The sequence below is a fragment of the Arvicanthis niloticus genome, chromosome 6, assembly GCF_011762505.2.
Source record: "Arvicanthis niloticus isolate mArvNil1 chromosome 6, mArvNil1.pat.X, whole genome shotgun sequence".
Taxonomy (NCBI): Eukaryota; Metazoa; Chordata; class Mammalia; order Rodentia; family Muridae; genus Arvicanthis; species Arvicanthis niloticus.
The window spans coordinates 67,102,820-67,115,049 of record NC_047663.1 but is presented as its reverse complement, the minus strand read 5'-3'; the positions used below and the strand labels follow the sequence as shown (position 1 = coordinate 67,115,049).

Here is a 12,230-nt window from a genome sequence, read left to right as displayed (position 1 = left end):
CTTAGCGTCCACAAGCCAGCTGTCTTCTGTGCCTTCCTCAGTCTCTCTGACTACAACTTGTATATACTTCCCTTTGGGTCACTTTCCCTTAGTTATTGCTTGGGTTCTGTTTTCTAGTGTCCTTAGCACGTATTGATTATACGGACTAATTGGCCTCGTTATGGCGTTTTACTGCATGTATATAACGGATTTTGATCATGTTTCTCTCTCTGACCATTGTCCTCTAGGCTCCTCCCACTCCTGCTTATCATCCCCCTCTTTCCAACTAGATCCCACTGTGACGGTTAGTCTTTTTTTTTTTCTTTTAATTCCTGAAAACAAACTTTACTTAAATAAGGATATAAATACATTACATAACATTAAAACTGGAGAGGAAAAGAAAGCCAAAAGACCAGTTTGTTCCTTCACATGGCACTGGGCAGTGGCTCATATGGAGTTAAAGACTCTACAGCTAGCCACACGACCAATGGCATCAGCTTGGTATTTGCTCCCTTGTCATAAGTTTAATTGATACCAGGCTGGCCTCACCCTTCATGTTTCAACATCCCTTGGCTAGGACAGATCTGCTTAAAAAGACCGCCCTGGTGGTGAGTCCATGACTTCTCTGGAAAGGTGGCCCTTTCTGAATTCTGCCTACTTGGTCAGATTCCAGCGGTTCTTTTTACTGCCAGAGACTCCCTCTAGTGACATAGCTGGGGCAGTGTTACCCATGGTAACATACCCATACTGGGGCATATGTTACCCATATTCACCTGGGCTGTTCAAATGGGGACACTCTCCTAGGGTGGGGGACTCTGTAGAGGGAGACCCAAGGAACCTCTGGTCAGACATAGCCTCTTGTGATCTTGGGGTTCTTGGCTTGGCTGAAACCTTGTTATTGCTTTGTTTCAGGGTGGACACTGCCAGGTCTTTCTGCTTAACCTGTTTAAGGGAGGGACTTCAAGACTACACAGCATGGCTCTTTTCAGTTTATTTCATGATGGAGTTAAACTAATCCAAGTTAAAAGTGGACCTCCCCCCAATGATTACATTATACAAGCTGTGAGGTTTTTAAACTTGTGACAAGGGACAGAAGGGAAATTCTACTCATTGCAAGGAAGTCCTCACTTAAGCTTCAGAGAGCCACAAGCACTTAAACCCCATGAACCTTCAGCTGATCGTCCTCAGCCAGTCCAGTCTCTGTCAGGAACTGGCATATGTTCTTGCGCTGGTCACCCTGGAGCTGAATTACTTCTCCATATTCTGGATGCTTAATTACAGTACCATTGCAGGCAAATTTCTTCTTAAGCGCCTTCACTAGTTTTTTTTTTTTTTTAATTGTAATCATCAGTGATCCCTTGGACAGTTGTAAGGTCTTCCTGCCGTTTCTCTGTTGAATTCTTATGTGGATATAGTCCTCAGTGCCAGCAGGAGGCAGGTCATCACCCGCACTTGCATCAGCAAAGGGCTCGGAAGAGTGCAGGTTCTGGATAGTGGACATACGATAGGATTCCTTTTTCTTGGCGGAAGCAGCCTGCTGAAGGCAGCTGAGGGAGAAGGCCAGCGGGTGGGCGTTTAGAGGGGTGGATCATCGGGAAGTGAGGGGGCTTGGGGAGGCAGCTGAGTCCTTGGTGGCGGCTCAGTGACTGGGGCTGATAGTTAGTCTTGATGACTACTTAATGGTGGAAATGAATCTCTGGGCTGTGAGGGCTTATTTAAGGATAGTGGTAGTTGAAGTGGGAAGGTAGGAAGGTCTACCAAGGAGAAGTACCATTGCATGAGCTGGGTTCCTGACTGAATGAAAGGAAGGGAGGCAGAGAAGAAGAAGAAGAAGAAGAAGAAGAAGAAGAAGAAGAAGAAGAAGAAGAAGAAGAAGAAGAAGAAGAAGAAGAAGAAGAAGAAGAAGAAGAAGGGGAAGGGGAAGGGGAAGGGGAAGGGGAAGGGGAAGGGGAAGGGGAAGGGGAAGGGGAAGGGGAAGGGGAAGGGGAAGGGGAAGGGGAAGGGGAAGGGGAAGGGGAAGGAAGGGGAAGGGGAAGGGGAAGGGGAAGGGGAAGGGGAAGGGGAAGGGGAAGGGGAAGGAAGGGGAAGGGGAAGGGGAAGGGGAAGGGGAAGGGGAAGGGGAAGGGGAAGGGGAAGGGGAAGGGGAAGGGGAAGGGGAAGGAAGGAGGAGGAGAATATCCCTCTATGTCCTGACTGCAGATGCATTGTGACCAGCTGCTTCCTGTTCCTGCTTGTAAGCTCTGGTGGTTTGAATGACAATGGTCCCCATAGACTAGCATGTTAGAATACATGGTTCCAGGTTGGCAGAACTGCTTGGGAAGGATTAGGAGGCGTGGCCTTGGTGGAGGAGGTGTGTCACTGAGGACAACCTTTGTCAATCCCATGTCTTTCTTTCTGCCTCTTGCTTATGGATCAAGATGGGAACCCTTAGCCATTCCTGCTGCCACCATGGACTCTAACCCTCTGAAAACTATAATCTCAATTAAATGTTTTCTTTTATAAATTGCCTTGGTTGTGATGTTTTTGTCACAGCAATGGAAAAGTAATGAAGACACAAGATTTCCTCACAATGATGAGCTATAGATTTGAACTGTGAGCTAAAATAAACTTTTTCTTCCCTAAGTTCTTTTTGTCTGATATTTTGTGAGGCAATAGGGAAGGTGGCTAAGTAACTAATACACTCATCTACTTTCATGTATTCTTGTCATTTGTGAACCAATGAATGTGATTACACAGACACAGGTGAGGCGTCTGCAGAATTATGGGCAACTTACTAGTATCTATACCACTAGAGAAAATGTCTCTTTTCCAACAACAGGTAACTGCGCATAAATCCCGAGGGAGGAGTGGGACCTCATGAGTCCCTCCCAACACCAGGGTGGATTGTTCCTGGGCTCAATTTTGTGCAAAGTTTGTGCTGATAATTCATAGCTGTTGAACACTCAAAGAGTTTGATAGTCATCTCATGGCCATAAAACAGTGTTCCACATCCCCCTGCCTTCCCCCTCTCAGTGTTCCACAGCACCCCCCTCATTCTTATATTCTTTCCCCATCTTTATCTGTGATATTCCCCAAGCCTTGGAATGTGTGATATAGACATACAATGTAAGACAGTATTAAATAACCACTTACTGTCAGCACTTTAGCCAGTTTTAAGTTTCTGCAGTAACTAGTGTCATTGCAAAATGAAGCTTCCCTGATCAAAATACACACACACACACACACACACACACACACACACACACACTGACAGCAATACTAATCTGTGAGAAGAAACACAACTATTTATAAAGCAATTTGATGGTCCCATGGTATCCATATAGCAAAGTGGATATAGCTTCCCCACTAGGAATTGACTTCACTAGCCATGAGCTTCTGGATAGGTTTACAATAGATACAAATTCTTTCCTATGGAGTTGACCTCAAATCCCAAGAGAAAGTGGTTGGTTACTATCTTAGTTAGGTTTTGTTTTGTTTTCTGTGAACAGAAACTATGACCCAAGGCAACTCTTATAAAGACAACATTTAATTAGGGCTGGCTTACAGGTTCAGAGGTTCAGTCCATTATCATTAAGATGAGATCATGGCAGCATCCAGGCAGGCATGGTGCAGGAGGAGCTGAGAGTTCTACATCTTCATCTGAAGGCTGCTAGCAGAATACTGGCTTCCAGGCAGCTAGGATGAGGGCCTTAAAGCCCACACCCACAGTGACACACCTACTCCAACAGGGCCACACCTAATAGTGCCGCTCCCTGGGCCAAACATATACAAACCATCGAAGTTACTATCATAGTGGTCATGCCACATGACACTGTTGTATTGGTGGATACGGCTTGCTCGTCATGTCAGTAGTGTAGCATGCAGAGTCCATAGCTAACTAGAGTAGAAAAAGCAGCCAGAATGACATATGGGACCATGGAAGCTGGCTGTCATATGCTTGGCCCAGGGAGTAGCTTTGTTGGACTAGGTGTGTCACTGTGGGTGTGGTCTTTAAGACCCTCATCCTAGCTGCCTAGAAGCCAGTATTCTGCTAGCAGCCTTCAGATGAAGATGTAGAACTCTCAGCTCCTCCTGCACCATGCCTGCCTGGATGCTGCCATGCTCCCATCTTAATGATAATGGACTGAACCCCTGAACTTGTAAGCCAGCCCTAATTAAATGTTGTCCTTATAAGAGTTGTCTTGGTCATGGTGTCTGTTCACAGCAGTAGAACACTAAGACACAGGACAGGAGCTTTAGAGATTTGTCCTATAGGTCACAGGGCGCTCTTCTTGCTTTGTGAGAAAGACAGGAGAGGGTTAAGGAGGGTGGAAGGAAGCAGCTCCTTTTAGAGACCATTGCATCATCCACGGAGAGGATTGTAGCCCAGATGCGCAGATGCTGTGGTGGAAGCTCTGAGCACTGATTGGGCCTGGCCTACATTTGGAAGATAAAGATGACGATATGGAAACGTGTTGCATGTGTGCTGTGAAAGGAAGAAAGAGAAGTCAAAGATGAGTCAACTGCCTTTTGTTTGAGCGGGCTCAATAGTGTGTTAATTACTGAGGCAAGGGTCAGATATTTACAACATGTATGTTCTAAATGCCAGGCTTAGGAAATAGCAGGCTTTAAAGGCACGGGGCCAGGCTGAAGTTGTAGCCTGGTGGGAGAGTGTGTCTCTAGCACCTGCATTTGCAGGGCCCTTTGTTCTCCCAGCAGGGGAGGAAGTCAAAAGCCCCAACTCTGTTCTACTTCCCCAGTTTAGTTCATGCTACTGTGAGGTGATGACAGTCCTGAGAATTTGGGTGTCTTAAAAAAATCCAGTTATGTTATGTAAACATGTTTTTGTTTTAATCCCAGGAGTAGGATATGGAGTTGCTTCAAATTGTCTATAGCAGCAGAGTCTTTGCCTCCTGGGCACTCTGGGTGGGTGTGATCTTTAACAGCTGCAGATACTTTAGTTCCTGGGACTCTAGAGAGGGAATAAATGCCAGAGCCCGGAGAGAGAAAGAAGGCGGCTGTCTTTTCCTCATCAGGTCTGAAGACCGCCCTTCTTAGCTGTGTTACTTGAAACAGGCCTGATATCCAAGTCCCCGACTGTTGTGCTATCTATTCCTGACTTTTGCGGTCTGTGGTGGCATTTCTGAGCGCCTTCCTTTATCTTTTTGTGAGCATCATCCTCTACTTGAAAGATGCATGCACTCTCCAGGGAAGATTTTCTTCTGTCATCAGTTTTGACTAGAAGAAATACTCAAAGGTATAGAATTCTCACACATACTCTTTTCCTGTTGGGAGGGAACTGACTGTGCGGTCAGTGCTGGGTGTCACACCAACAAGGAGCCTTTCCCTGAGCTCATTTCAGACTCTACCTTCAGGATGTGCCCCAGAGGGTAGAGACGAGCCTGGAAGGGCACAGAAAAGCCTTCCAGTGTAAGAAGGGTGAATGCCATTAGTGTGCAACCTTGTGCAATGAGTGTGTTATTTATTCATTGTGTGCATGAGTGTGTGTGCATGTGTGCGTTTGTGCATGTGTGAATGTGCATGTATGTGTGTGTGTGTGTGTGTGTGTGTATGAAAGTGGGTGCTTGCAGCCATGGAGATCAGAGGACATATTGGTCCTGCTAGTTTCTCCTACCACTTCGTGGGCTTGAAGAATCAAATCAGGCTACTGTGTTTACCGGCACCCTTATCTACTGGGCCCTTTATCACTGTTAACTGATTTGACAATGTGTTTCTATGACTGCAACTTTGCTCACTGGGACCCAACTCGTAGTTGTTGGGAGCCGACTTTTAGCAGAAAGCGGCTAGATCAACTTTGCAGCCATCTGGAACCATATACCCTGACGAAAGACTTGGTTTTCAAAAGCCTATAACAGCTGAAGCACACTCTGATAAGTATATTGTTTATCCCACATAGCTTGTTTTGCTGTTTACTGCCCCCAGCTGCAAGGCGCACGTGGTAGTCACGCCTGCAAGGGATTGCAGTTCACGTGCTGTCCACGTGCTATCTACGCCATACATGCTTATAAGGCACACGTGCTATCCACGCCTGCAAGGCATTGCGGTGCATGTGCTGTCCACGCTATAGACGCCTGTAAGGCTTACATCATATCAACACCTGCAAGGCACGTGGCAAAAGCGTATAAATACCTCAGAATTCCCTTCAATAAATGAGACTGGATCAGACTTTCTGTCTTGTCTCCATTCGTCGAGTCTCTTCCCCTTTATCCTCTCTCTCTCTCTCTCTCTCTCTCTCTCTCTCTCTCTCTCTAGACCCTGACCCTTGGACCAGAGCGGCAGCTTGGGCCAAGACACAGTGGCCACCAAGCGTGGAGCGGAGCAGGCCGCAACATTTTGGCCCAAAAAGCCGGGCAGTACAGGCCTCGACAGTAGTGACAGAAATTACACTGACATAGCTCTAGCCCTGTTGCTGTTGCTCCACAGGGAGCGAACACCAGCGTTCCGAAGTATCTGCTTTGCCACTTAAGCTGAGGTAGCTGTGGTCCAGTGATTGACCCAGGATCTTCACAGCTTGCTTGGCTCTCACACTTGACTGTAAGATCTGAACAGGCTGCTGCACTCACAGGGTTCAGCCTCCTGCGTTACTACATTGTGATAAGTTCCCTCATGTCTCTGGAATTGTTCTAAGTACTACATGAGTTTGTACATATTTACAACTTCTTGAGGGTAACTTCTCAATAAGTGCAGCTACTATCGTTATTCAAAATGTAGAGAGCAGGGAGAGATGGCTCAAAGGTTAAAAGCACTTGTCTGCTCTTCCAGAGGACCTGGGTTCAGTTCCCAGCAACCATATGACAGCTCACCACCACCTTCTGTAAATCCAATTCTGGGGCATCTGATACCCTAATACAGACCATACATGCAGGCAAACCACAAATGCACACATAAAATAAAAAAAATAAACAAATTGTTTAAAAAATAGTGTAGAGAGCAAGAAGGACACCAAGGCAGAATTTGGGAAATAGGGGAATTCCAAAAACAAAGATACTTTACATTTGTGAATTGGTGAGTAGAAGTAAGAAATAGAACTAAGGAAGCTGAACTAATCTGCCTAAGTTACTTCAGCTTGTAAATGGAAAAATCGCTTACTCTAGCGCTACCACACAATACCGCAGAAATACAAACCTGCATTTCTTCTTTGAAGTGGGTTTTGATGAGTATCACAAATGCAAATGGAACCAGAGGTGGCCTTAAGGATCACTATATCTGATACATTCATTATCCTGTTGATAAAGAACCTTCTCCTGTGCAAGCTAAGGGGCAGGTTCTGGCAGTCTCCTGGAGCTAGAGTTATAGGTGGTTGTGAACTGGTAGATATGGGTGCTGGGAACCAAACCCAGGCCCTCTGGAAGAGCAGCAAGCACTCTTAACCGCTGAGCCACCTCTCCAGCCCGAACTGTACTGTTTTTGATGATCATCACTGTGAAGACCAAAGGCTCCAGTTAGGAGATTTGATCTGTCTTTGATATCACCTCTGTGCTAAGCCTGTTTGCTTTATCTTCAAACCAAACTATTTATAACATGCTTAAATTCTGGTTACATCCTAGTGGGATGATTCGTTGTGGTCTGGTTTCCTGTGGAACCTTTCGCACCTACAGTGTCCATTAGTTACTTAGTTTCTGTTGCACGAGTCTGCACGTGTGTGCATTTGTGTACTAGTCCCCTCACATTGGTCACTTAAAACAGCTGCAGCAGACTAATGAGTGTCCCTAAATGCCTTGCAGATGGTGACCTCTGAAACCATGAACATTACAGTATCATGGTGTTAATGGCTTGCTTCAGACTCCTGGGCTGCACATGGCCTGAAGTCTCCACATCTGCTCTGGTTCTGGCCAGCCTGAGTAGTATTTCCTACAAGTGATTTTTAGCTCCTGTCCTGGTTAATTTTAACTGTTGGCGTGACACAGTTTGGAATTGCTTGGGAAGAGAGTCTTACACACACACACACACACACATTAAAGCCCAAAGTGAAAGTTTTTTTTTTTTGTTAAGTTTTATACTTTAAGGACACCTCTGCTGTATTTATACACCAGCATGGCATATGTCCATTTTGCTAATTTTTAACAAGTAGCAGTTACCTTTTTATTTATTTATTTATTTTTTATTAGATATTTTATTTACATTTCAGATGCCATCCCCTTTCCCCATTCCCCCCCCTTAGAAAACCCCTATCCCATGCCCCCTTTTCCTTTTTGCATTTATACATTTTTTTAAAAATAATGTTAATCATAAGCGTTATAAGTTTGGAATTGTTCAATCAGAGGTGTAACCCATTGACCAACCTAGATATAACAACTATCTTTGACTGGTGGAGATACATGAATATCTGCCTCCCTGTCTCCCCCCTCTTTCTCTCTTTCATCACCTAGCTTCTCCTATCCTTCTTCTCCTCTTCTTACTCCTTTTCTTCCTTTCAGTACTCCTCCTACCTTAGCTTCTCCTACACATCACCCTTCCTGTTAAAATGAAACTTTTCTCTCAAAATACAATTAGAGCATAATTATGCCAATTTGTACCAGTGAGGTACAAGATAGTCCTAATACCCAGTCCATCATTTTGTTGACTAACCAGCACCTCTGTCATCTATCCTAACTAAAACATTTAGTTCTGAACCTGGCTTTAGGATGAATGTCAGCTGACGACCATCCACTCAAATCTTTTCTCTTACGGTAAATAGCTATAAGTTTTCAACCCCGTCAGAAATCCAGAATGACTGAGTTAACTATAATTGTGGGAAGCACAAAGCATAGCTTCTAAAACTTAGCCAATTTATAGAGACCTCTGAACACCTGAAAAGCCCCTATACTACCGAACGTTGGAGCATCAAATCTTCAGCCTTCTGGCCCAGAATCATCTGACAGACCTTGGTGATGCAGGATTATTAGGGACTGATTACTCTGTCTAGGCAGATATAATCAGTCGACTATTCTGCATGTGTGTCCTTTTCTGGACAGTAATTTGTCTGTAGATGGAGAGAGGCAATTCTTGCCTAGTGGCTGTTACCACACAACTGGAGTAACTCCAAGGATGCTCAATTTCTTCTTAGAATCCATGACAGGAAGCTGTCAAGAGCAGACAGGTCTCTAATTAATATGAACATTAATATATAAATATTTGTAGCATCAGTTCTATGGACTTCTGATGTTTTGAAAACCAACTATCCATGTAAGGTAACCTGGACTGTTTTCTGTTCACTCCTCTCAGCTATTTCTAAGTAAAATATGGAAAACACCCTAACAATAAACTCAAAAATATGAATTTGCTATAGTCCCTTAACTCATAGGTTAACCGTCCCAAATCAGTTAAAAAAGTTAAAAAAGGGCTGGGTCTAGGCATTGTATTCCTAAATGTGTTATACAGGCACAAAGCCCATGAGTGTATCAATATTCATCTCATTTTTATATTAATAAGAGGCTCGTACCAATGAAAACCTTAAATTTGAGATCAAAGTAAATTTTGTACCATTTAAGAATTTATAACTTCATCTTGATAATAATTATACAGATTTCCACCAGTAGGTTATGGCTATGCAGTAAGTCCTAGCTAATCCCCCCTGTTCCAACAAAACCACTACTTGTCCCTAGAAAGACAGACCATTATTAACCACATTAGTCCCCAAGCTCAGGGAATAGGGGCGCTGACTCTTCTTTAACTTCTTCAAGCTGATTAAGGGCGTTGAGATTTTAGAAGAGGGGTTGGGGGGAGAGTAAGTCGATAAGCCTCTGATGCTGTGTCTTCACTGAATCCAGATGGAATTCCAGGACATCAGAGGTTTGGGCAGGTCTGCTCAGTATGCTTGATGAGTAGATACACCAAGGCTGTGTATTCTGCAATATACAATTCTCAGAACAAGTTTTAGTATCAAGAAAAAAAAAATTTCCCACCCCCCGGGGGCTGACATTTTTTTTTTTTAAGATGTTGGTTCTGAAGACTTTTTTTTCCCCCGCTTCTTAAAATTGGTTGTAGTATTTACGTTTCAGATTTTATCCCCTTAGCCTACTTCCTCCCACCACCCAGAAACCTATCCCATCCCCCTCCTCATGCTTCTATGAGGCAGTGACCACACCTACCCCCCTCACTATCCCCTCCCCGCCCTCACATCCCCCCCCCACTGTGTGTTCATTCATTCATTTTTCATTCATTTTTTTTTATGGGACCAAGAAACTCCTCTCCCACCTATGTCCGACAGGGCCATCCTCCCCTACATATACCTCTGGAGTCTTGGGTCCCTCCCTATGTGTTCCCAGGCTGGTGGTTTAGACCCTGGGGGGCTCTGGTTGTTTGGTATTGTTGCTTTCTACCTGGGATCAATAACCCTTTCTGCTCCTTCAGTCCTCTCACTAAGTTCTCCATTGGGAAACCCCTGACCATATCAGTGGTTAATTGTGAACATTGTCCTCTGAGTGTTTTAGTCTTTGGCTGACCTCTAAGGAGATAGCTATATCATGTTCCTCACATTACGCACTTCCAGCCATCCACAACAGTGTTTAGATTAGGTGGCTGTACATGGGGTGAATACCCAGGTGGAAAGGTCTCCTGACGGCCCCTCCTTCAGTTTCTGTTCCATGTTTTGTTTCCCTATTTGCTCCCTTGAGCATTTTTATTTCTCGTTCTAAGTAGAACTGAGGCATCCCCTCTTGGTCATCCTTCTTCATGAGCTTCATGTGGTCTGTGGGTTGAGTTTTCGCTAATCCAAGCTTTTGGGCTAATATCCGTGGAGATATGTTTGTGTATCTATCTTCTTTTGGGGTTTTTGGAAGATTACTTTCTTGCTTTTTCTAGGTTGTAGTTTCCCTCCTTGTGTTGGAGTTTTCCACCAATTATTCTTTGAAGTGCTGGATTTGTGTTGAGATACTGTGTAAATTTGGATTTGTCATGGAATATTTTGGTTTCTCCATCAATAATGATTGACAGTTTTGCTTGGTATAGTAGTCTGGGCTGGCATTTGTGTTCTCTTAGGGTCTGTATGATATCGGTCCAGGATCTTCTGGCTTTTATGGTCTCTGGTGAGAAGTCTGGTGTAATTCTTATAGGTCTGCCTTTATATGTTACTTTGCCTTTTTCCCTTACTGCTTTTAGTATTTTTTCTTTGTTTTGTACATTTGATGTTTTGACTATTATATGGCGGGAAGTATTTCTTTTCTGGTCTAAACTATTTGGAGTTCTGTAAGCTTCTTGTATATTTATGGACATCTCTTTCTTTAGGTTAGGGAAGTTTTCCTCTATAATTTTGTTGAGGATATTTACTGGTCCTTTTAGTTGGGAGTCTTCCCCCTCATCTATACCTATTATCCTTAGGTTTGGCCTTCTCATTGTGTCTTGGATTTCTTGTATATTTTGGGTTAGTAGCTTTTTGTATTTTGCATTTTCTTTGACAGTTGTGTCAATGTTTTCCATGGTATCTTCTGCACATGAGATTCTCTCTTCCATCTCTTGTATTCTGTTGGTGATACTTGTGTCTATGACTCCTGATCTTTTTTTTATGTTTTCTATCTCCAGGGTATTGTCCCTTTGTGATTTCTTTATTGTTTCTACTTCCATTTTTAGATCCTGCATGGTTCTGTTTAATTCCTTTTCCCGTTTGGTTGCATTTTCTTGAAATTCCTTAAGGGATTTTTGTGTTTCTTCTTTAAGGGTTTCTATCTGTCTACCACTGCTCTCCTTAAGTTCTTTGAGAGTGTTATTTATGTCTTTCTTAAAGCCCTCTATCATCATCATGAGAAGTGATTTTAATGCGGATTCCTGCTTTTCTGGTGTGATGGGGTGTTCAGGGCTTGCTCTGATGGGGGAGCTGGGTTCTGATGATGCCATGTAACTTTGGTTTTTGTTGCTTACATTCTTGCTCTTGCCTTTTGCCATCTGGTTAACTCTAGTGCTGCCTGTACTTGCTGTCTCTGACTGAAGCCTGTCTTTCTAGTTATCTAGCTTGTGTCTGATCTCCTAGGGGTCCAGATGTCTCTGTGATCTTTTCCAGCTGCACTGATTACAGTGGTACCTCTAGGATGCCTCAGGATATGGTGCTTCCAAGGTAGTAGTCCAGCTAGGTGTCTGCTGTTCTGGGTGCAGTGTCTCCTCTAGAATATCTCAGGATATGTTGTCTGAAGCTCTGAGTTCATTTGTTCCTCTGTGGATCTGGATTGAGTGGACCTTCCAGTATGTCTCAGGTGGAATCCGGGGTCCACACAACAGCAGACCTGGCAGAGGTCTGATCTAGGCCTCAGATCTGAGAACTAGTTTCTAAGACACTGTCC

The 12,230-nt window shown here is 44.0% G+C and overlaps 1 pseudogene; it reads right to left on the bottom strand.

Moving 5' to 3' along the window:
- Positions 1 to 1,015: 1,015 nt before the first annotated feature.
- On the bottom strand, positions 1,016 to 1,480 carry LOC117710729 (eukaryotic translation initiation factor 1 pseudogene; annotated as a pseudogene).
- Positions 1,481 to 12,230: the final 10,750 nt, after the last annotated feature.